Consider the following 22,482-nt stretch of genomic DNA (forward strand, 5'->3'; position numbering starts at 1 on the left):
ATTCAGTGTTGGCACTCACCAGAAGACCATGTGTTTTCCTCAGTGGTTGACTCTGACTTTAAAATTCATCAGTTTACGTTCATTTTTGTCCAACTAGTACGTTGATACGTCGGCGCATACCAAGTTGCACGTGGATGGTTCCATTCGACTGAAATCAACATCACTGTGCGCAGTACTCGCGAACATATATAATGGCACAACTCTTTTTACCACATTCTCTGCATGCCGTATATAATTTTGTTATCTTCTTCTGGCCAAACCTTTTAGCAGATTGGGCGCAATTTTATTTTTTAGAGCAGTTAGAGCGGTAAAACTTACTGTTTGTAAAGCAAGCTTTCACTTCAAATTTCACGTGCAAAAAATAGAGAATTTGGGTGGAATTACTTCCTAGAACGTGACGAAAATCAAAGTAATTAATATTCATCCGTGACTTGTTAGTGACCAATGACTCCGTTGAGTACGTACAATAACATCGAACATAAGTGGCGGTGTATTCAGAAATGATCTAATTGCGGGCTTGTCACGCAGAAACCGTGGTGTGATGGCTTGCACACCTCAGGAATCCATTCAGCTATACTGGTAAGTGTCCGCGCGACACTCGGTCTCTCATACCAGGTTGGTCAATGGTTAGATGTCTGAAGAACACAGACTCCTGGCCCTCCAGGTTGGGGGTTGGAACATGTGGCGACTTGTTCCGCCAAACACCGCTTTTAAGCCAGTCTTTGGTTGGGAACCCCAATGGTTATCCTCTCTAGGCATGGGCTTCCTGACGGTATCACAGCTCTGGTACAACTATTGCAACGGCCATGAAGCATTGGTTTTAAACACCGATGTTATGCTGTCGGTGATGGTGACGAAGGTGATGATAAAGGTATACGATAAATAATTACAGCATGAAAAATAAAATGCGCATCGGATCAGGGCTTCGAGTTTGAGAACCAGAAGGGTAAATAAGAAGTAGAGTGCATGAAGCATTCTAAACAGAATAAATTATTGTATGTTATTTTACGTTTAGTTTATACCAGGTCGAAATATGTCAAACATGGAAATGTGGTCTATGTTAAAATGAAGTCAAACTTTACCGCCAGTTGAAAGCTGCTCCACTGTTTCAAATCAGAGTAACATAGAATGTGCTGACTGGACATCACCAAGATACCTATTATTGTGCTAATGTTAGGGAGTTTTCCTCGTAGTTTCTCCTTGATCAAGGCTACTAGTGATCCGTAAATTTGCACAGACGTTTGATAGCTAATGCGGTATCATAAAAACAAAAAACATTTGAAGATGCATTGGATATCTATACGGGGTTTCATCCACAAATGTTGTAAAATTTGAAAAGGTGTGTGAATGCTTTACTCCGTACTGAGTCACGTGAATTGGTAGCATGTAGGATGTTGTAACAATCTACCACGCTTACTAGAAGCGGCCAATTGTACACTTACTGGTGTACGTATGTATTAGGGGATTTAGTAATTGCTAATATTATAGGACGATTATTCGGAAAAAATGTAGACATCCCGCAAAATTAAGTTAGGAAACAATTTGCTAAAACTTTTGTAATACATTCGCTGGCAATGTATAATCCACACATAAAGGTTATCTAAACATTTGTGCAGATGTTTACTGGTTCACCAGTCAAAAATCCAAATATTTTGCCTGCCCGTGACGACAGAGTTATTTCTTGAATTATTGCACAGGGACGTTAACTCGACTTATACGCTCATCAGAAAATAACCTGCTTATATATGGAATTCGTCTTATTTCATGTGCTTATGTTTTACCCTGTAATTTTAAACAGTGCTCACTTTTTGTGTAACAAGCAGCCACTTGGGTAAAGTGAGGTGAAACAAGATATTTTTGCTTTAAAACGGTGCAGATCGACCGAGGTGGAATTTTTTTCGCCACTGTATACATCGGACATAATGTCGTTTGACAAATTTAATCACGTTTGAATGTCAGGACTTACACGCTAATTTTTTGCGGAGAACGATAACGAAAAAATAGTTTGTTCAATTTCGGTTCGAGTGACACAAGCGTGGCAACGGAAAGAACGGAGAGCGTTATGAAATCACTTAATGGTCGGGAAATAGTGCTACCGCGGATACTGCTGGTAAGGCACACGAGTAGTGCGTGATTCTGTCGTAACTCCGCTTTGCGTCCAATGGGATGTGGGGTTTACTACGAAGCTTGTGGAAGCGCTTTGCAGAATTCGTTTACAATTTCGTGATGGTCAGTGAATATCCAGCAAGCTTCAAGAAGACGTGCTCAAGGAAAAAGACGAATGTTTATGTTTTTAAAGCAAGATGTATACGAGAGTTTTGGTTTTCTGTCCAACAGCTTGTAACGGTGTAGTTGTTTTCTGACAAACAACTTCGCGGTGAAGTGCTTTCTCCCTTCTCATTTGATGCCTTGACTAGGATACGAATGAAGATTCCGTAATCACAAACTTCTGAGGACGAGAATGTGCGAACATTTCCGGAGTATTTCGGGGAGGTTGCGGAGGTGGCTTGACTGGAAAGCGACCAGAGTAAGTTGGCGACGCTGAAGACCCTTCTCAGTGACCGGGCGAAGCTGCCCTGGATGTGGACGGAAGGGCTCCTCGGAAGGTATTCAGGGTCACCGCCGAAGCTCGTTACACAGGCCGACCGTGACGAGGTTATAAGGTGGTTAAATATGTTCTTGCGACGAAGCTCGTTACACCGGCCGACCGTGACGAGGTTATAAGGTGGTTCAAGATGGCCAGTATGGGACACTGATGTAACGCAACCATGTTCTTTGCCAGCCCGCGAAATTGTTGGATCCGGGCTCTGCCTGGACTAAACGGAGTATTGCGCCAGCAGTTGCTATCTGACCAGTTTTTCGAAGGTGTACAGCCCGCGTTTGGTGTCTACTGATGGCGAGAGCAACCAGCCAGTTGAGTGTGGAGGAGATGGTGCATCAGGCAAGGGACCACTGACTTTGCTTCAGTCGCAGGAGAAGAGGTATGAGTCATTAGTCGAGTAACTGCAGACCAGAGTGTACCAACTGTTCCAGCAGCTTGCAGCCATCACGAGGGAACCTTGCAGGCACGCTTGAACGAGCTGATGCTACAAGTGTGGCATGGCGTGTAACTTAAAAATTCAGTATTGTCGCAACCAACCACTTTATCCGCGTGAGTTGCGATTAGTGCAAAGCAGCAGGCCACGACGTGGTCTGTTATCAAACTAGAAAGCTGTGCCTGATTGACAAAGGAACATGGGTATCTCTGATCGTCTGCTAAATTATAAAATCTGCTTGTTGAACTCCAGAACGCAAAACAATAATGATAATGACTTTCAGATGAAAATAGTCCTGCTATGGTGCCAGATTAACCGACAGGTGAGTCGGGTTTACCTGGACATAATAATGATAGACCCAATTAGATCTAGTTACTAACGAAAAACGCCTTTGCCGGCTGCTTATCGGCAGTCGAAATTGTGAAGTAGAATAATTTCAAGACTTCTTACTGGTTACTTCAATATTCATCGAGGTGGTTGTGAAAAGCTCGTTAAGTTAAAACACTGCCGACGCTGAAACACACCTTGTTTAAGTGGATCTGGGTCCGTTTGACCTAAAAATGAAGACAAACATGGAACGTGATAATAGTTTGTTGACCACAATACTGTGCACATCTTCTATTACTTCCATTGGCTACCTAGGAATGCAGAACATGAAGTTGTTTCAAAATTTTTTATAATTTTATACAATCTTCAAGAGGCAGATAACGGTTGTAAACGAACCTTCTACGATTTGCAGACGAATTGTAATACATACACAATAATCAGCATATGAAAACCGGAACGTCTTAAATAGCGGGCTTGTTTCAAATTTATAATTTTATACAATCTTCAAGAGGCAGATAACGGTTGTAAACGAACCTTCTACGATTTGCAGACGAATTGTAATACATACACAATAATCAGCATATGAAAACCGGAACGTCTTAAATAGCGGGCCAAAAAACACAATTTCTTCCATTTGTGTATGTACCTACATGCTCTATTTCAGAAAGATTCAAAGGAGATGTACATAGTTCGCCCGTGCTTTGTTGTTCTTACATGGAACATTTTTCACGTCAGAATATCTACTCACCTAATAGTTTGCAAGAGATGGAAGCTTCAGAGGCCGCGGAATTCTAAGATATGTTTTCACTAACATAAGGCGTTATGCAGGAACAAAGCCAAAAACTGATTCATTCCACTACTTGACATTTAACATTTGTTTCTCAGGTAAGATTACAAGATGCATAGACTTGGCTGCCCGCCGCTCACCGATTTAGTATACTTCCATAGTCTTGGATTAATGATTTCTCTAGGGGATGCTGTAAGAACCTGACGCTTATTTACTTGACAACAAGAACGAAACGGGCGATCATATTTAACCCATCAACCATACCACACCCCTCTTTTTTACTGAAACGGGTTTTGAAGTAACTCTTCTTTGACACACTATGCCTGGTTCGAAAAATGTGCACATAAGCCGTCATTATTCAGAAACAGCTCGCATGAAAAATTCCGCCCAACATATTCTTTGGCTTACTCAAAGATCATCATTAAAATTGCTTTAAGTTGATGTTTCTCGAAGTGTTTGGGAAACAGTCAAAAATGTATTGCAAGGTGACATATTCCCTTGGAGAATGAAGCTTCCTCAAGCAAAGAATAGATTACTAGTTTGGTGGAGATTTATGGCGGATGGAAGTCCCAGTCACTATAAACCAGTGTTAGCTCTTTGCTAAGTGTTTTTGTTTTTATGGGTTACTTGGCGCTTTTTAATATCGATGGAAAAGTACAGGTTTCGATCCAATTCTTTTGATTTTTTTTCGCATAAAGCGTCGCCCGGAACGTCGTTTATGGTTTCCTCCTGACTGTCTGCTTTACAGATTGGGTGATTTATTTCTCTTTTATGATCAATAACTCTTGATTGTAGTCCCATGGCTGTTTGTGCGCGTAAACCCTAGTGCAATAGTTGCGTTTGCTCTTATACACAAACCCTATCCCAGTTCAAAATATTTCACATATGCAATTTTTTAAAATGGATATTCCACCGAGAACTAGGCAGTAGCTCTTCTACTAAAAGAGCAAGTTAAATACATATATTATTTGGCGCACCTGCTGCTTTGTGCACATGGGGCGTCAAAGAGGAATAAAATATGTAAGAAAAATACCTGGAATCAGTTACTTAAAAAAGCAAGAAATTGAAATTTTACATATTAATATTTCAGGCCCCACGAAGTTAGTCTTTGTCCCGATCCTGACAACAACTATTGAGGAAATGGCGGTAAAACCTTTCATGATAATCAAACGTGAGAAAATACAAAATCCCTTGCTTATTCAGCGTATTTTAAAATCAAGAGGAGCAAAGATGTTTGCGATAACGGGTTATTAAGTGCTACGTTGGTTGGTGAAATGAGAATATTTTGGAATGTAGCTAGCTCCGGCTGGCTGCTCGGTCACCAGAACTTTCGCCAAGCGAGACATTTGGATGACAGACGTTTCACCCTTAATCGAGACGACATTATCTATGCCGGGTCACTGGCTAAATTCTTTCTTTCTTATATTTGTCTGCGTGAAATAAACAGCACTCAGTGAACCAAAGGTGACTGGTTGTTTCAAGGTGGATTTTACGTAACACGGTCGTTCGACTAGGTATGTGGCTTGCATCCTAATCGAGTTTCCTCGTAACAGTTTGATTCGTTGCGTACTCCAAAGATGATGGCTCTCTTCTGTGTTTTGAAGGAGTAGACAGTTTCTTGCTTTTGTGCCTTCGTTTTTCTACTTGATTAGCCGATTGATTATCCTTGTATTTTACTAGTCTCTTTAGTTTGGTTCGACATGTTTGGTGGGTTTTAGTGGGCCGTTTGTTGTTCCATTTAGATGACTTTCTTGTTAATATGTCTTTTTGTTTGTATCTACCCGTAGAGTGATTTTATATCGATGCACTTATCGGTCATTTCCTTTGCTGAGCACTTTTCATCGGTAAACCTCCTGCTCCCTTTTGGTCTTCCGTAGGCCACGATTCAGGACATATCAGTTTAATGGATACTATCTCTGTCTGTGTAAAACTGCGTACTTTAAGACAACGCAAATAATATTAGAAGCTGGCCAGTTAAATTACGCGAAAACCGAACTTGGGGCAATTAAATCTCTAAATACCTAGATCCACTTAGGAAACTATATAAGCACCTGATGAAGAGGAAAGATATATCAACTAAACCCAAAGCATGATAACAGCTTGGTTGGCAAGTTAAGGGGTACGATTCAACCGACAAGGTTTTTGAACATACGGCAAACTAGGACACGTATAACTTCATCATTTTGCATTGTCTTGGTTAGGTGAGATGCTCATTTAAAGAGTGGCACAGTTTTCCTGTGTAACGTTAATTTCAACTAGACACATTGTGGTCTTCTTCATATAGTTTTATGAACGCTTTGCACAGTAAATATCTAAAAAAAGTTAGAGTTGCGAGCTGTCTTAACTGTGATGTTAGAACGGGGCATACATTGAAACATACCTTCTGTAAAGCAACGTGTTACTTGATAATTTAAAACGGAGACAATATAGTGTTAATAATATGTGACAGATTTTTGAAACACCATTCGCATGATAGGTAAGTATGGAAAGAACACACAAACTTCTAAACCCATAGATAATGGAATGCCAGAAGCCATCCGTAAAAACACCGACAAAATTTTAAATTGCCAAATATTCTGGTGTTTAAATGAAAGAAAACAACTTGGGCCTTCAATTCACTGTAGAGTGCCTCATTTATCACATGCTACAGAGTGCAAAAAACAATTGGCATTATCAAAGTGTTTCACTGCAGTTTACCGCGGTATTGCTACGAATCCAAATGACTCTTCTGCCTACTGAGCATTTAAATAAAGGGATAACTTTTCACAACTCGGCCATTTTCTCTGCGAAATTCATCATCAAGTGCACATATTGGATGAATGCTACGCTTGCTCTCAGTTAAAGAGCGGGTGCCCGAACAAGCCAGCAGTGTTTTTTGTGCTGCTTTTGATGTTGGTTTTGCTCGCATCTAATGGTATTTATTCTCCCAGCAGTGGACGCCTTTTTATTGTTGTTTAATAGTGATCACTATTGGGCGCTATTGGTAAGCGATATATTAGTCATCGCAAAATCGCAAGAGGAAGTGCATTGTACTGATTGCCTACTTAACCGTGCGAGGGTCAAAAGTATGCCTTTCAGTTAAGCGCAAAGAGAAAATGTTGCATTCTGTGATATGGCTGTTATGCACCAAAATACATCACCTGTGAAGTGATGTTAATAGTGATATTTTCTGGCATTCCGCACAATTTAAACTTCTCTTTGAAAAGTAGTCAGGATAAGGCTGACTCATTACCGTCCTCGTGCCGATGTAACTGTGGATTTGCAGCGTCATATTCGCACTATTGTTTCCGACATATCTGCACCAACGGCAATCAAAGACAATTTAAGTGTACTCCTAATTAAAGCGGCTGTAACTTGGCGAAATTGGGAAACCTTACGTGCGGTGAGTTAGCGCTGTCGTAAACGTGGTGTTATTAGTGCTTTAATTTCAAAATCTTTTCTGATATCGAAGTACCCGGTGCTGATGTTTATATTATGGGATACGATTGAGTGGGAAAGCATGCAGGTTTTTTCCGTAGGCAAACAGATAATCGGTATTGGCACCATTATCCTTCTATCACCCGGGTGATGGCGTCGACCGTCAGCTGTTAATGTTTCTGCGTGTTGTTCTACCCTTCTTAGTATAGCGTCTCGCAAGAGTTACCTGATTCCACTGAAGTACATATCGTCAAGTTGGAAATGGGTAACTCAGAAGTATTGCACCAACCACATGGACAAAAGCGGTAGGGGATAGCGGGGTGTCATTTGAAAATAGAACGTGTACGCTAGGGTGCAAGAACGTTGCGTATATCAGTGGACCTCTATGCACCAAGATGTTCCACAATATCGATGACACCAAGGCACACATGTTCGTACGCTGCTCTAGCCCATAGTGAGGAGGCCAGCCTGAGGAGATTTACTCCTGTTTGACTTGCATTACGAAAACTTCCTACATCTTTCTTCATGCTTTTCTGTTAAGCGGCGGGTAGTCTGGTGATCTAAAGTAAATGATCAAGCTTAGGATCCTTACTGAATCCTGGCGAACTATCAGAATCCAGTCTTTCAGATTGAAAACTTCATTATTCAGCTAACGGTAGATTATTTTTTAAGATGTAGCGTTTGATTCTACACCTGTAATGTCTGGCTTTATACTGCTTTCAAGTTCAGTTTCGTCAACACCCTAGCGAACTTCACTTATTTTAGCCAGGCTGATCTCAAATATTTTTCGCAGATACTGCAGGCTACTGCGCGCGAAAAACCATGAACTCTTGTGTAACACGTTTGAGATTTGCAGGCAGACGGACGTTGAGATTGGACAGCAGTTTCATACGTGGTGAACAGATGGAACCAATGATGAATTATGAATGCGCACATTTCAGAGTAAGGAAATGCCGTGATGGCTGTTAAAATCCGTTCGTTTATATAGTATTCGGGTACCAGATTTACAGCCAGCCTGCGGCGAAAATAGCAGAACTCCATCCGGTTAACAAAATGACAAACAACTAGAAGATTAAGGGATGTCCCATGAAGTCGTTTTGGCGTAGTCTTATAAGGGACAAATGGTTTGGGAGTATGTTGAAAAATCACCACTTCTGATGCCCAGATCGGTTAACTTGCTTTGTGTTATCCTTCCTCTTAGGTTTGTCCTCGTTTATTTCGATAAGCTTGTTGCGCAATATTTCAGAATAAATGTACCTAAGCAGTTATTTCAATGAAGGATTTTACCAGTGGACTTATTTTTGTATGCACAGCTTCCATCGTGATGAAATGATTCAGTTCCTTTGAACAGCGTTTTAACGCATGCGTTCATGTGACAAACGTTATGATGGGTATAGTTTAGGAATTACATTGTGGCGCCTGCTTTCTTCAGCGCTGGCTTTCCCAGCTTGATAACGTCCGCAGTGGGGCGTCCCAAAATGTAGTCCCCCAGGTTTTTAGCTTGTTTAGGGACCAAAAACATCCTGCGTCTTAAGTCGATTTGGCTACATAACGATTTAATGATAGTTGGGTACATCAGATCTCCTAACAAATTTATTAAATGATCCAACATGCATAATAGACATCAGATTGTTTTTTCATTACTCTACTTGTAGGTACAAAATTGTTCACCGATTTGCGTGAGTTTAGGTATTTGAAAACCATTTTCTTCATGGACTGTCTCCTTAAACAACAGTGGATAGTTTTGATATGCCTTAGCCTCTATTGCGCTTGGTATGGTGTTTTACGCGGTATTGTGCGCTTAACTAAAAACAATGAAATAAGTCATACCATTTATGATGCTTCATCTTCCGTCAAAGTCTCCTAATTACATCATCTTACTGTTCATTATATAAAAATTCATTTTTTAAAACTTTTCTTGCTAACATGTGATATGACTTCTTGTCTAGCATCATTATCTTCTTAAAGCAAGCAACCAATAACCGAAATGTCGTGTAAGGCGTTTCACTTTAGCCTAAAAACAAGTGATTCCTTAACTGTTTGTTTGCTGCAGACAAATTCTGGTTTCCAAGGCATTATTGCCTAACTGTTTCAACTATCATTCATGAAAAGCACCCTATTCTTTCGTTTCTTGCAAAAAAAACTTTAAAAAGCATAACCTACCATCATCTGGGAGTGTTCCCACTTGAATGTTTGAAATTTCACCATGCAGAGTGTGAGTAACCAATCCTTTCGACGGCATTTTTCTTGCAGCTTTTCAACCTTGTTTACTAAATACAGTCTGAAATTCTATTCATTTCACTATGTTGGGAAACCCAGTACAAAACCTTATGTGAAAGACGTTTCGCCGTTACCTCTAGTTGAAAACAAGCTTCAGTTCTTGCTTCCCTTGACTTGTTCCATAGAAATGTGCGGGATTATTTGGTCGATAGCAGAGAGGAAACTTGTCATACTGTCAATGTTTTGCCATTTGTCAAAATGTTTTTGTTATGTCCTTCATTCTATTACGATGAGTGGCGATATCAGAAATGTATCAGAAATGTGCGGAAAATACATTATATTTTTAAGTACACCACGAAACCGCTCAGTATTTATTTCAACAAGTTAATCAAGAGCAAGCAGTTCACTTCATATTGTTTGATACCTTGAGACCCTTCAGGTCCAGAATTTTGTACCTTAACCAATCAAAGAGTTGGTGACGGTCGCTGCGAGAAAGTTTTTTCATAATAGGCAAAACAGTTTTGCCAGAATGGATCTACTAATTAAAGCGTGAGTGAGGTGCATTATGCGCCGAGAAAGGCCAATAATCCCCAGAACATTTTACGTTGTAAGAGATGTTACATCCGAATTGGAAACCATCATCCCGTACATCTTACTTGTTGGGAATAAATGTTAGTGATATCACTAATCGAATTCGCGTTCTTCGCAAAAACGGTTTGAATAATTCCAGTTATCTATTAAAATCCGATTGGTTGTGGGTCTAAAGTGCGATAACACATTGTTTTTCCAAAAGCCTAACAACACGAGATTTTTGCAACTATATTAAATTGATTAACACTGATAGAGATAAATACTGAGATATAATTTCAAAGTTCCTGACAATTGGCTCAACCAATATAGTGTAGAAACTCTGAGGATGTGCCACGTCTTTCATCGTTAGGCAAACTGCCAAAATATGCAATTCGCTTGCCGAGAAAACGTGAATTAACCCTATTCTCCGTTTTTAACTTTTCGACAAATTTCATCGATGATTATTCCTATTACAAGCGGTACAAATTCAGACTCATCTCGGTTGCATAATTTGAGCATGGATCAGCATATGAACCTTCCGGAATCAGAACTACATAGCGTTTTTACTGACAGATATAAATGCCTTTTTCTATTTACCTGTTTTTATCCACCACCGAAAAAATCATTGTAAACTTACACTCTCCTTGACATGTTTGTGCTTAAGGGTATGAAATGGAGTTGATACAGAATTTAACATATTACACTGTTTTCGTGCATCATGTGGTTATGCAATAAGGTGTTGAATGCGATAAGGTGTTGAATGGTAACGGTGTATGGCACTATTTGAGAATGTTAATAGCCTGGCCAAAGAAAACACACATACTTGCAGTTGCTATTTTAGAGGAGGGCAACAACAGAAAATACGCGTAGAAATCCAACTCGCAAATGTGAGATTGGAGCTTTCGAACGGTAAATGAATATATGAAGCCAATACTGACCGCGTAGCATTAGTGCACAATACTGTCGCTTTGCACATGCGGACACATTTCTCGTGATATTATACAGTCATAAAATTTGGCCAGCAGTTCAAGGACTGGTCGTTGATGGATGCCAAACCCAACGGAAAGGAAGTCAGTATAAAAGTGATTCTTTCCAACAATTTGCAGCTTATGCCACTGCGGTTTTCTAACTTCCTTATTTTGCGAAGTTCATTGATATCATCTTAGTAGTAATAAAGTAGTAGTAGACCTTACATGCACTGTATGCCCAGCATGATGTATTTCACAAAACAAAACTCCGTTAATGGGAGTGACTAAGCGCATTTCATTGTTAACGAAACATATTTTTTACTATATGTTTGGCTGGGACTAATCCACTTCCACCTTTCTTGTCTAACCCACATATGCGTCCGATTTATTCTAAGTGCTTAACGTATTAGTTTAAAAGAACTCTGGATGCTGCTAGTCCCATCATCGAACCGTATGATATTTTCAGGCTTTTTCGTAATCTTTAACGTTACAAATTGTAGTTTGTTTTTAGTCACTGATGGATGGCAACGAGTATTATTTCCATAGTACTCTAAGAAGAATTTGTACGATCGGAATCAATGAGCAACTAGGCAACTCAATTTTTTATGTTGTGGAAGGTTACTACTTACCCCATGTAAAGCACGTGTTTACTATAGAGATTTTTAAGAAAAAAGTAATGTCGCTATCATCTTTGGCTTATTTTGTGGGGATCCATTTAGTGATACGTGAACACACAATTGCCGAAAATTCCTTTTGAGTAAATGCAACGCTTGTCTATTCGGGCAAACTGTTTGTCATCAAAAATACAATAAATTTTATTGAGAGTGCAGTTATTCACTGAAAGTAGAATAGTCATCCAGTACGTAGCCAAATGTATATTCACGCCTCGTTCATACGCGAAATCGTCGTATTTTACAATGTTTTGAGCAGCAGTCAAAACGCAAAAGTCGTCTCAGATGGGTAAAACCATTTTTCAGGTAAATGGATTTTAAGTTCGTTTGTTTGATCACTTTTACAAATATTAAACGGAAACAAAAACGCAAGCAGCACATACAATAATTCAACCGTTATCCTTTCCCTTTTTACTGGTATCCTTTTCAACGGATTATCTCGTTGAATGCTCGCAGGTTTGCCCGTAATAAGCAAAACTAGAATGTCTGGACGCCATTAGGAATTAGTCTTGATAAGCGATTGCTGCCTTAACCTATGAATAAACCTCACCTTCGTTTAAAAGTGCCTTTTCTTGAGGGGTTGGAAGAAAAACTTTACTTAGTGAACTTTGCAAAACTCTTTTTACTTTCATGTTGCAAAATTCTTTCGAAGGTGTTTCATAGGTTTGGTAAAGTATCATTCAAGAAGTTAAGTAAGTGTGCTACTGTATTCATGACTTAATGTAATAACGCATTTTAAACAAAGGCAACTTACGTGCTGTTTTTCGGATCCAAAAAGAAACCGCGGCACAGAAAAGCTTATTGCGCATTTCTTTGGCGATCATTATTATTGAGCATGATTTTCTGGTTGTTTAGTTGGTCGTGGTTTTCGGCTCCCACTATTAAATCCGAGGTATTTGGGATGGTACAGAAAAAGTTGTTATAAGCTTACTATATATGCAGCTTCTCCTTGGACCAGTGCCCAGCAATCGTAAATAATTCACCTTTTAACGTTTTGAATTCACGTCCGTCCACTTCATCTTCCGAACTGGTCACATAAACTTCAAACAAGGTTCATACGAAATTTTACTCTATCTTTAGAGACTTACATTTGCGTGAACATATTTTTTGGTTAATGTGTTTGCTTAATGAAATGTTCTTGTGAGCATATTCACTAGAGGCTGAAAGTTTATTTCTCTTCTTAAACCCTCATTTATGTTGCCCATCTGCTTGCTTTCATCCCTGATATGTTTTAATTGGCACACTGTTCAGTTACAATATTGATCTTATCTGCCCCAAGATTAATTTTGTACAATGGAGTAAATAGAGCACTTACATCGTTTTACACAAGCCGCGGCTTGGTTGATTCAAGTAAAACAAATCGTTTGTTGCATGAGTTCTGCTATATTCATCTTTTACCCCGTTTCAAAAATATCTGAGGCGTTAACGATTAAGCAACAATGATTTAACATATACGTGGCTTTTCTATGTTGATGTAATCGCGCAAAATGTAATGAAATTACCTTCTGTTTCTGCGCAAAAATATTGGTGTTATTTAAGCAGCACACGCGTTTAAATGAGGAAACTTATAAGAATAATTCATGAAATCCTGTAACAACTTTTCCCAAAGAAAATATTTCAATTCCGCCCAATGTTCTGATGGTTGATTTTTACCGGGCGTATAACTGCAAGGTTACGCAAATGTACGTGTCTGACACTCCTCTGTGAATTTCAACTTTGCAGCCCGAAAAATAAAGCTGTTTAAATTGTCCCGGGCATCAGACTAAATAGCCATTTATGACTTTTTCCATTATTTGCCCAGGAGCTAGAAAGCTTTCCTAAAATTGCTGTCATATCTGGCAAACAGCACTTTATTACCTAATTTTTAACAATTTTTGATGTAATAAATATAATGTTTATTTTGAAACTTAGGGGCGAATATCAGGAAGGTAATTTTTTGTAATACAACAGATGGATAAAGTAACAAACATCTGATATTTGAAAGAAAATTACTGCAGATGAATGAATAAATGAATAAAACATATCTCAAGGCAACACATTCTGACACAGAACACCTTGTTTCTAAGTGCCCTGAAGGATGTAAAGTTTGTCACTACGCAGTTCACAAAGGATCAGATTAGTAAATCATTCATGAATGGTTTCTCTTATGGGCGGGAAACATTAACAATTTAAGAGAGTCCGTTTTTACATAAGCAAACCAAAACAACTACAGTAGATGTTTTCGAAGGATTAAAATAAATTGCAATGCGCCAAAAAGGGTAACTAACAATAAATTAAATACAATCCAAACTTCCAAGGCAACACTTCTCTGATCTGATAATCAGGTTGATCTGAACCTAATTACTGGTGATTTTCAAATACATTATGCCTATATAGGCCATCATCGTAATACTGCTCGCAAACAGTAGCCGCACAGATAGCTTACGGCATGCTCGCTTACAATTTATTTTTTAGTATTTCAAGTATTCTCTATGAGAAAAGAATGATTCCGGTAAGTTGGATGTTTTATGATGGAGCAGATTTTTTTTAATCAGCTTGTTTTAACTAAATGTTAAAAATAAAACAACCGCACGAATGTTCATGCAACAAACTCGAAAGACAATGAGTCAGAAACATGCAAATGTGTAGGGACAAACAAACACACGTTCTTCTTGAAATAAACGGTGTGCCACAAACAGATAGGCCAATAGTTTTTGATAGAATTTTGTGCCTTCTAGCCGATTCCCAAAGTAGATAGACTCATACGTGGCAAACGTAACCAAGATTTGTTCGTGAAATAATATAATTGTTGCACTTTACAAGTGCGACATCTGTACTAACACACGAAATGTTGCCGGAGTCCGGGGCATCCCACGTCTAGGAATTTTACCTGGTGAATCTATCCGTTAATCTTATTGATTTGAGAACTTATCTGAATTTTGATAATGGATTCCTCACAGAGACATTTTGAGATACACTGAGCTAGGGAACCTGTGACCGGCCCGACTCAAAAAGTACAAGGGTATGGTGTTTTGACTCCCAGGGAACAGTAGGATGAGACAGCAACTTACCTTCTGTGGCACACTCATCGACTTTATACATTTTTGTGGACACATGGTAGTTGCCGAAATTAGAACTTCAAAAAATGATGACATTTATAACTCATATCCTTCTATAATCCAAAACACGGAATCATGACAGCCTAAGCACAGTGCATATTATCGTCAAAAAAGGTCACAGTATCTTTCCTGGCTGCTCAATTTCTTTTGAAATATCATTCTGAGGCCAATTAATATGCTGACCGGCAAACATTTATACAGTCCGTACTCTTGAAGGCTTAATTTAGGCAGATTTGTGAAACATTCAAAGAGTTCGTGATGATAACGAACTGGAATGCTAAAGAAGGCACGTGTATTATTTTTGTGTTGATACTTGTATGATTGTTATCTTGGGACACGTAGGTTGTGTTGATTACAGTCTCATATGTAAAACGGTGGTTTGGTTGGATGACTTAAAAAGAATCACGAAAGACATGATTCAAATATTTGAACGTTTTGCATTTGTTTTTAAGTAAATACCAAGCACACCTAAATCAAATTAGTAGGTTTAACGTGGCCTCCATTTGGGAAGTTTTGTGTTGAACTAACTCAAGCGCGTAGCTTTCTTTGAGAATTACCATGAGTTTGCTTACCTTTGGCTGAGAGTGGTGTCACTTTAGTGTTTGACGTAAAAGAAGGTCAGTACGGATTCAATTTACTGTAATTAGGTGCTTAAATACCCTTTGTTGCGACTTGTATAAAATGTGGTTGCACCAATACATCTCTATTTCTGTTGATTCAGTACCTCAAAGATTTTTAAAAAAATATTTCAAGAACAGTGCTAACCTTAAGTTGCTCGCATTATAAAAAAACACTTGTGAGCGTTTGAATACGATTAATTCTGATTGTTTTGTCTTATGTTTTCATAAGATTCTGCCAATATACCCTTCTAACTAGCTGTGCAGTACCCCAAAGTGTTCCACAACAGTATATTCAGGGTCTATTATCCAAAAAGTTTAAGCACAAATAAACAGCAATCATTATATGTTTTCAAAAATTTTCAAATGCCTTGACTGACATATGTCTCCGAAATTGCACGAATATATTTGGGTAATTTCCTACCAGGATAATCCCGCTTAGTACGAAAAACACCCAATGTTGCATTGTTGCGGAAATATTAAGGTTATGTTGTTTTCTTAGAAATGTTTTTATTTCTTGCGAAAAATTTAAATGGACATCCAAAATAAGACCTTCACCATTTACTTGACAAACGAGGAACATAACTCACCTAATCCTTGACAGGCTTTCACTGGAGTTATCAAAAATAATGAGCATTTATTAAGGTGGTACGACATCTTGAATAATATCCATAATTCAAAATTACAGCACAGAATCTGGCATGACAGTTTATTTTGTAGCGTATTTAAAGTGCACACACTTAATAAGCTTTGTAAATAAATGTCTAGAATATAATAAAATGGATGAGAATACGTCACAATAAGTAAACTAACTTGCTGAAGTGCGCAATAAATATCATTTTTGTCGTAAGATTAACTCCAAAACTGCCAAACAGCCGTATAAAACACTTCAGAAACGACACCCAATGTATTTGAACCAATGATCTTATGCTTAACTAGTAAACGGGTGGTAGAAGAACACAGTGGTAACCCATTCATAAAATATTTGGAACATAGTCCGATTTTTCAGTACATATTTTCCCTCGTACTTTTTGATGGGCTTATTATGTGGTAAAAACGAACAATTAAGCAGCTGTCAAACCAGTTATTTGTTGCATAACTCTAGCTGGTGTACAAATAATGTACACTGGTTTAGCCTGAGCGTATGGGTGAACTGCTCGTGTGTCTTGCCAATAATTCTACAGTTTTGTAGATAGTGAGTTTATTAGATGGCCACAGATATGTATTAAAGTTTATTAATATGACGCTAGTGACGATTGTCGAAATTGTGACATTGTTTTATGCAGTCCGTTAAACTTTCTTTTTAATGATTTTCGAGTTTATTTACTATGCTGAAGCGTACTTTCTCAAAATTCATCCTACATCCTGTTACGTTTCCGGTAAAAAACACCTGCAAAATAGTTTCGCCATTCACTTAATCGCAAACTCCTCTTCAAATCGATTGTTTATTTGGTACATGCTAGAGACTTGATCAGTAAGAAACAAATCAGCTGGGTGGAACCAAAAAAGGTCGACAGTTGTAATGCGTTTCAGTTTGTAAAACATGTTTGCTTGGGAGGTCATCGAATGGAATAATAAAATGCCCAGTTAGTTATTGCTTCTGAAATTTTTTATATCTTGTCAGTAAGCCGTCGATATTCTGCTGATTGTACTGGGTAGGTTGCAACCTACCTTTCGTGTAACATGCTTCAACTTGAAAGTTTGAAAAAATAAAAAAAGCTATTCAAAAATATACAAAGTTATCATATTTGAGCTTTTAGTGATGTATGTCCGGTGTGTTGTATATTTCACGTCATGTAATGGCAAACCATGCCAATAACAACAACAATTGCTGCATCAGAGCTGTTTAGTGGAAGACCAAAGGAGCGTACTGAAAACCGCGGATTCGGAAAAGAAAAAGCAATAATGTGTGAGCAAATGTGTAAATTTGTTTGTGCATTTAAAATTGCGAATAACAACATTTCGTCCGTACAGGTATTGTTAATAACTAATGGTTTTGATGTTGTTTTTAGTGATAATGCTAAAGGTGTGAGAGTACAAAACGTCTGAAAGTATTTTGTAAATTTTTTACTTGCTCGGTGCATGTGCATTTCACAGATTGACCATGTTCTCTGTAAACCGTTGTCACAATATTCATGATGAAGACGGATCCAGGAAGAGCCCATGATAGCTCAACGTTTGCTTGCCAGTGTCAAAATGGTTGACACAATAAAACGTTTTTTCTCCTTCACAGAGAAATGTTTAAACCGTCGCTGTTATATAAAGGGGCATTGTCTCTTTGTTTATTACTAAATTTGTAGAAATTTCCCCCAATTCCTCTTGTGTGTAATACAATATATGGCGGTTTTAATGGAGAAGATATTTTATCTTGACACTTCTCAAACGGTTTACGCGTAATTACACTTAGCAGATATATCAGACCTGTGAGAAATGCAGAGCCGTTAGATGACAGCTGTTTCTATAGCGCCTGGTGAAGTGCACGGCTTACCTTGGGTTGAAAGTTGTCCCACTAAATGAATAAATTAACTGAAAGTTCTCAGATGCGGTCACGAGCAATTTGGCAAACAATTTCTTGGTTCCATTGCTGCTATTTTACAAATTTGCATCCCTGTTTGACAGTGCCCACAGATACGGAATTATGCTGAATCTGGGTTCAAATACTGCAAGTCCAAAAACCATCCCTGGTCTAATTTATTAGATGAGCAAAATACAATACAAAAGCATAAACATAGTAGCGATGCGTAGGAGAAAATATATTTATACGTGATCAAACATCATCATCGTCAGCTGTAATGACCGCGTACCTGTTCAGTTGTTGAAGCCGCCACAGTTTCGCTTACCCATGATTCACGGAGATGGCGTAGGTAGCTGCGCATTAGAGGCGGATTTGATAAATTAGTGCGTAAATATGGCACTCCTAATGGACCGTTAAATGGAGGACTTGGGAGATGGCTATCCACTAAAGGCTAGGATGGAGGCTTCAGGGCCAATAGGCGCGGCTAGGCCATGTCCGACAGTATCTCTAGCCATTGACTTGGCCTGTCTCGGGGTCTCCATCCAGGAAGACGGCAGTGACCAACGCAGCTGAGTTTGCTGGTGATTTTTTATACTTCACTGCCAAGTCATTGTTTGACCGCCTCTGGCTCTCTTCCACCCTTCACGTGGTTGTGCGAAAAGAGCCCTTTGAGGAAGTCGGCCGATTGGCATTCGCAGCACGTGGCCAAGCCAGCACAACCGATACAGTGTGATCAGTTCATCTATCGGGGTTGAGTTATTTTTGCCGAATACCCATTCAACGTCTTTAGCATTGCTGATCAGGTGTTCCCACCAGATTTAGGTAATGCTCCGAAGACATCGATGGTCGAACGCTGAAAGTCTTTTGACGTCCTCGGCACGCAGCAGCTAGCTTTCTGATACATATAGTAATATGGGGCGCACCGCAGCATTGCAACTCGACCCTTGATAGAGAAGCTGATGTCACGCCTGTGCCACAGATGACGCAAGTTCACAAAAGTTGATCTGGCCTTCCCAATCTGGATGAAAATTTGATATTTTGCGAAACAACCGAGACTGATACAGTTGCATGAGTAAAACTTTGTATAAAACCTTAATCGGTTCATCCATAAGCATGAGGCTAGGATTCGAGCCTACCCAGTCTTGCAGCAGCACTTTACACTTTGCATGTGTGAAGCGCATGCCAAACCGCGAGGCAGAATTATTTAGATTATTTAATATTGTTTGCATTACTACGGGGTCAGGTCCCAGAAGAACCATGTTGTCTGCGGACGCCCTGGTATATCTTCGACCCCAAAATTCACTAGCGGCCGGTAGAGTTTTCCATGATCGCATCAACGATGTTGAAAAGGAGAGGTGACAGAGGACAACCCTGTCGGACACCACTTGAACTCAGGCGGGAGCTTCCCGTAGACTTTCACAGGGCCGCGGGATTTAGAATTCAGCGCCTCAATGTACATCAAGAATTAATGGGGACCGCCTTTACTCCAAGGACGCTGCAATGGTGCCTAATAGTCCACGGAGTCAAAGGCGGCCTTCAGATCAAGAAACACAACCACTGTTAGCTGCTGGAAGCAGTGTCGCTGTTCCAGAATCTGTCAAAGGGTGTAGATATGATCGATGCAACCTCTTGCAGAATGGAGCACAGCTTGGGTTTTACGGATCTGTCTCTCTGTGTTCAGTCAGCGTTCGAAGCATAAGACCAGAGAGCACTGCCGATGCCACAGCTAAACGACTGATGCCATGGTGGTTTTTACACAGCGTCCGCGTGCTCTTTTCGAAGATGGAAATAAATGTTGACATGCCCTGTTGTGCAGGAACCTTATCTACCTTACATATGGCACCAATAAGCTTTGTCAGATGGGTCACCAGGGATTTCTCGTCCTCATTGAAGAAGACTGGATACAGCACGTCTGGTCCTGGTGCCTTTTTTACGTTTTAGTAGGGTTGTTTCGTAACTTATTTCTTTTTCAACATGGCAATTCAGGTTTACATTCCACTTGCCCGTGTTCATTGTCTCCACAGACTGAGGTGCAGGGCCAGCTGAACCGTTCTTCGAAGTATTCGGCCCATTTTTAAGTCGACGTTCTCGCGAGTAAATTAATGAGCAATATTTTTCACTTGTCGCTTCGCTGACCGTTACTTTCCCAGAGCCATTCTATTGTATCACTTGATATAGGGCACGGCTTTCCCATAGCAAACACATTTTACATCTTCCGAGCTTTCGACATCCACCAGAGCTATTGGTCCTTCCTTAGACCCTTCACTATTTGGCGGTCAACGGATTTGCTTGGGCCGTCGAACTCGTTGCTTGCCGGTATAGCTTTCCTGGCCTCCATCATGGAATAACGATTTAGATGACATCCAGTGGTCGGACAGATAGCACTGAATGCCGCTAACGTAGCTCCTTTCACATTTTGTCACCATTAATCCCCAGGTTCACTGCCACCACACTATTGGTTTACTGTGGAGTGTCGTTGGGCTAGCTCCAAGCAAAACGTTGAGCTATCGTCGTTCTTCGTGGGTTTGCATGCTTCTTGCTGACTTGCGAGGGCCTGAATGAAAACGAACTGTCAGGCGCGCACGCACCATGTCGTGATCGGAATCAAGTGTTGTGCACCAGAAGGAATGGCAGTCTTGAACTGGGGCTCTCCGCCGGTGGCTGATGGCCATGTGGTCCAACTGGTTCCACGGTTGATTCGCGGTTGGCGGCCGCCAGGTTACAAGTTTTTACCTGAAGCAATTGATGATCAGGACAACTGAAAGGTCGTTTTCCTTTTTGTGTGAGGCGAGAATCTACTTTGAAACAGCCGCACAACTATGGGTACAAGGTGTTCAGTTGATCTACATGGGCATTCACATCGCCTGTGCGAATCACAATGTCATTGTATTTTGCTTGGCAAATGAGTCCGGATGGCCCCCGAGGGAAAGTATCATTCCACGCCTCAGAGCTTCAGTCCGTTGTGTCAAAAGCCGGCACTACAGACAAGCAGTGCTTTTTATGCCGAGAGGCATTGAGCTTGATTCAACTAGATAACCGGACGGCGCAAAGACGACTGTTCACTGAGATCCAATCCAGCAAAGCGCATCCAGCTCTGTAGTTGAGTGCAACTCCCACGCCATATATTCCACGAGTCATCACTTCTGGATCAATGGACACAACGAGGGAGAAATGTGGAAGAGCTGAGTTCATCTTTGGTGTACTGAGGTGCATAGCTACGCTTGGGACTTCTATGAGTGTTTTGGTGACACAGCATACATCAATTTTAAGGGAGTATAATGTTTAAGTAGGCATTGCCTTTTTGCCAATTTGACATAGAGTACGGACGTTGAAAGCTCCCATATAGCGAGCATCTCGTGGGTCTGATAGTATTATTTTGTTTATTGTTAATAGGCAGTCAGGAGCATTAGACCATTCCTTCAGATGACTGACAGTCGAATAGTCTATCAACGTTCGCTCGTGTGGTGAAGGGGGGTTGAAGAGGAACATCGGTGGACACCGAACTGCGTAATCAAATAATACTTCCCGGTAGTGCAGGCCGAAGAAATGTGTTTGGCTGAAGTAGTCCACCTTGAGCCTCTGACTAAAACGTCTGACCCACTAGGCAGTGAGAGAATGTAAGGGTTTTTTCGGACCGTACTGGATAATGCGTCGGTGGTTACGGTCAACCGTTGAACGCTTAGGGTGAGTTATTGGGGCCGACCTTTTCTAACCCGTCTTCCTCGGGGGGAGTAGCATCGCTGCTTCCAAAAATATGGATTTGCTAGTCGCCTGTGGGAAGCACTCCGTTGCCTTCACACTCCTGTCGCAGAGCACAGTACGACTTTATCCCTCGAATGCCTCATAGCGCGATTATTTGTAGAACAGGTACTCACTGCGCTAGATCTCCTCCCCCTCGATCTTTCTGGCTTGGTTACACTCGGTGGAACGACGTTCCAGCCAATGTAACCCGCGGGATCATTGCAGCACTCCACAGCCACGTCCAGGTGGCACCTTTAGGTCGGCATATGTGACAAACATATAACCTTGAATATAATTGTGAATTTTGGGCCTTAAAAAATTAGCGTTTTTAAAAGCTTATTTATCCAGATGGTTAGAAGTGTGCAATGGTTTTCGAGGAAATACACGTGCGTCCCAATGTGTATGAAATTTCGCTAAATTTCATTGAATCCGGAGTTTAAATATATTTTTGAATTAAAGGAAAGTGATTTACTGGGGGCATCATGCGCGTAACGGAGAACGAGTTTGCACAAAGTA

Source organism: Opisthorchis viverrini (genome assembly GCF_000715545.1).
Source record: "Opisthorchis viverrini unplaced genomic scaffold opera_v5_7, whole genome shotgun sequence".
Taxonomy (NCBI): domain Eukaryota; kingdom Metazoa; phylum Platyhelminthes; class Trematoda; order Opisthorchiida; family Opisthorchiidae; genus Opisthorchis; species Opisthorchis viverrini.